This window comes from Epinephelus lanceolatus, chromosome 10 (assembly GCF_041903045.1).
Source record: "Epinephelus lanceolatus isolate andai-2023 chromosome 10, ASM4190304v1, whole genome shotgun sequence".
Taxonomy (NCBI): Eukaryota; Metazoa; Chordata; class Actinopteri; order Perciformes; family Serranidae; genus Epinephelus; species Epinephelus lanceolatus.
In genome coordinates this window covers 40,000,952-40,004,799 of record NC_135743.1, presented here as the reverse complement: position 1 = coordinate 40,004,799, position 3,848 = coordinate 40,000,952, and positions in this window count along the sequence as shown.

Genomic DNA, 3,848 nt, shown 5'->3' with positions numbered 1-3,848 from the left:
CTCTTCTTTTATACCCACAGCCATCAGACTTAATAATTCTTTGTTAAACAGATGATCTTACAGACTTTGAAATTTTCTTATCGGGGATTAATAAAGTTCTTCTTATTCTTATTACAGTGACTGCTGTGATCCCTCAAAAGTAGTAAAAAACATTTTCAGTATTTACATAAACACTGAAATTAATTTTGGTATTGGTATTATAACTATGAAAATGGGACTGTGGTCAAGATAATTTGAAAAAGATACAGAAGGATGAGCAGCAGGGGATATTTGCAGCACAGCTGGTGGAAAAGTGAATATGTGCACAAAGGTGTGCTATACATAATATGCTATACTGTGTTTTGTATTGTGTATATTGTGTTTATACAGTATGTTTATACAGTATATAAATACTGTGTATATATATATATGTATATATATATATATATATATATATATGTATATATATATCCCACTCTGGGGTTGAGGTGAATAAAAGAACTGTGTTGTGACCTAAATAACATGCTGTTGCTATCTGCAGAAAGTATTAAAGCATGAAATCCCGCATTTTTAATGTACGAAAGCATCCTGTATCATAACTACATGTGTGCCGTTTGTAACAAACCAAACCGCGTGAAAATCAGTTGAAAATTCAGTGAGTTATTCTATTTTACTTGTGCATACAGACCCTTCCTCAATAGAAGTGAATGCACTGTGGAGGCGAAGCGAGACCCATCCAAGATGGCGGCCGGCGAGGACGTCAGCTCTGATAGGCAGCGGCAGTCAGTGCGACGTCTATGTATATATGTCTATGCTTGTCAGCGTGTGTGAAAGACATATTAAGATAATTTACGTAAATAAAATTAGCACATCACCATGACGACACTACATTCCATGTAAAAGCCCTGCAATTAAAAATATTAAGGAAAAAAACAAGTATTATCAACACTATGTATAGAAGAATTCATGTAAGTGTTTTATTATTGGGTCAATATTGATGTAATAATATGTGAGCAGTAGGGCTGTAAATAACTGTTTTAGCTGTAGATTAGTCTGAAGATTATTTTCTTGATCAATCAGTTAGTTGTTTGGTTCAGAAAATGTCAAAAAGTGGTGGAGAATGTTGATCAGTGTTTCCCAAAGCCCAAGATGACGTCCTCAGATGTCTTGTTTTGCCCACAACCAAAAGATACTGAGTTAACTCTCATAGAGGTGTAAAGGAGCCAGAATATATTCATGTTTTTTACGTTAATATTTAAAAACAATCAATTACCAAATTATCTGGTGATCAATATAATAGTTGACAGCTTATAGATTAATTGTTACAGCTCCAGTGAGCAGTACTTTAATGTTGTAGTTGATCGAAGGGGATCTAATGTTAACTACTTCATATACTGTGGGTAGTTTGATCTGTAATAACACATCATATCTGAGAAGTTGATCATATATATGAATGAAATCCTAACCCTCTGAAGTAACTAGTAAATATAATTCATAATAAATAGTAAAGTAAAATATACAGAATTCCCACTGAAATGTAGTGGAGTGAAAGTAGCATAAAATGGAAGGACCTAAAATTGCTCTTAAGTACAGTCACTGAGTAATGTACATAATAACATAGAACATAGTGCTTTCCACCACCAGCATGGTTAGTTCAGGGGAAACTGGATGTGCAGACCAGTCAAGAATATGTTCAAACGAAGACTGTTAAACTGGACGAGATGTTTTACTCTTCAAGGGCTTTTTAGATTGCAACTATCAGAAGCACATTACTAACACAGCAGAACATTCGCTTGCATTCTGAAGCAGAAAATGTTTTTAAGCCTTTTTTATCCAGAGGACTGGTCGAAGGTCTGCTGAACAACAGTTAAAGGTTGAATAACAGCAGCTACCCTGTAAGTGAGTCATGTATCTGACCAGGCTTTTTAATATTCATCGCAGCTGGATGCAGCAGGTCTAATATCTCAGAGGGGATATCTGTAATGCACCAGTGTGTTTTCCCCAAGGTGTTCAATTAGATGAACCCAGCTGCTGCTGTGCATTAATCACTGAGGAAGAGCCCAGCAGGAGCAGAACATAGCAGCAGCGACTCAGTGTCATGATTACAGTTCATACTGACTGAGCTGGAATGGACAAGTATAAACACTTCTGCATTCATTGGTGACCTGAGCATTCAATAATGTAGTAATGTAGTGTGTACTGACTATAAGGTGACAAACTAAAGCTACATGGTAAAAGCGAAGTTTTTTTTTTAATGTGACCTCAATCCACCAGTCTGTTTCTGAAATATGAGCAACTCAAACCATTTAATGTTTTTAAGGGAAAGTTCAGATTTTTTTAAGTGGGATTGTATGGGGTACTTATCCATAGACAATATATTACATAGGCTACAGTAGATGACACTCAGGGCACCCCCAGTTTGGAGAAGCAGGCAGCACTACTGCCACAAAAGCAAAGCAATGTACTGCTGTGAACGGGAGGAGCAACACAGTGTATTTTAGCTACTTAAAAAAGTCCCACCTAAAAAAAACACACAATATCAGTTTAAGTGTATGCTATATTTAGAATATTTTCACCGCTTTACCTTACTGTCACACATCCTGGCCCTGAATAACAACATCACAGAGACTCTTATAGTAACACCTAGACACAAACCCTGAGGGAAAATCTAAAGATCCTGCCAGCTGAACAAGCAAGGCCTCCGTCACCTCCCCGAAATGCATCTCAAGACAGAATAACAATGATATACAGGGGAATAGATAATAGAATCCTCTCTGGCACAATATATAATAGAAAAACAAACACACATTATTCGGGCTGTGTATTGGCAGAAATCTGGCGAAACAAAACATTTCATAATACAGGGTTATGATTCAATATATTGCAATATATTGTGATACAGTAAGCAAAGAGATATATTGAACATTTTTAAAATCTAATTTCAGGAATACTGTCACTGTATTAAGGACACTGTTGCTAGCATCGTCATCTCACAACAAGAGGGTTCCTTGTTCGAACCCCATGATGGGCGAACCCCTCTGTGCAGAGTTTGCATGTTCTCCCTGTCCCGTGTCAGCGTAGGTTTTCTCCGGGTGCTCTGGCTTTCTCCCACAGTCCAAAGACATGCAGGTTAATCGGTGACTCTAAATTGGCCGTAGGTGTAGATGTAAACGTGAATGGTTGTCTATCTCTATGTGTCAGCCCAGGCAACCTCTCCAGGGTGTACCCCGTCTCTCACCCTATGTCAGCTGGGATAGGCTCCAGCCCCCCCACGATCCCAACAGGATAAGTGGTTCTGGAAAATGAGTGAATGAATGTCACAGTATTAAGGCCACACCACCATACACATAAAAAGGTTGATTTGACAACTTTTTGTGCAGTCAAAGCAGAAGGAACATTTCTCTATGTCAGTTTTTGAGAATCAGTACAGTATAACAAAAATCGTGATACTCAAGTGTGTCGATACTTTCTTACACCCCTATACATTTGCACTGTTCAGTCACAACACAATCACACATTCCGAAATGTAAAATGTAAACAAGTACTGAAGCTTCAAGTGTGTGTGGCTTCTACCAGCAGGTATCTATTTATGTGAATAGAGGAAGGTTGCCAAATGATTGAGCGGATACACACTGTACTGTCAGGGGAAATATAAAGTGAAATTTATTTCCTTCTCTAAAAGCTGTCAGCTTCCTGTCACCTGTCACAAAGAGAGGAGAGGAGATAGAAAGAGAGAGGGAGAGGGCATGCGCAGGTGGGGGGGGGGGGCTCCACAGAGGGAGAGAAAGAGAGTGTGTGTGTAAGTGTGTGTGTGTGTGCGCGCATGTTGCTTTGAGGCTCAAAACCAATGTGTGCCATCACATGCTGAG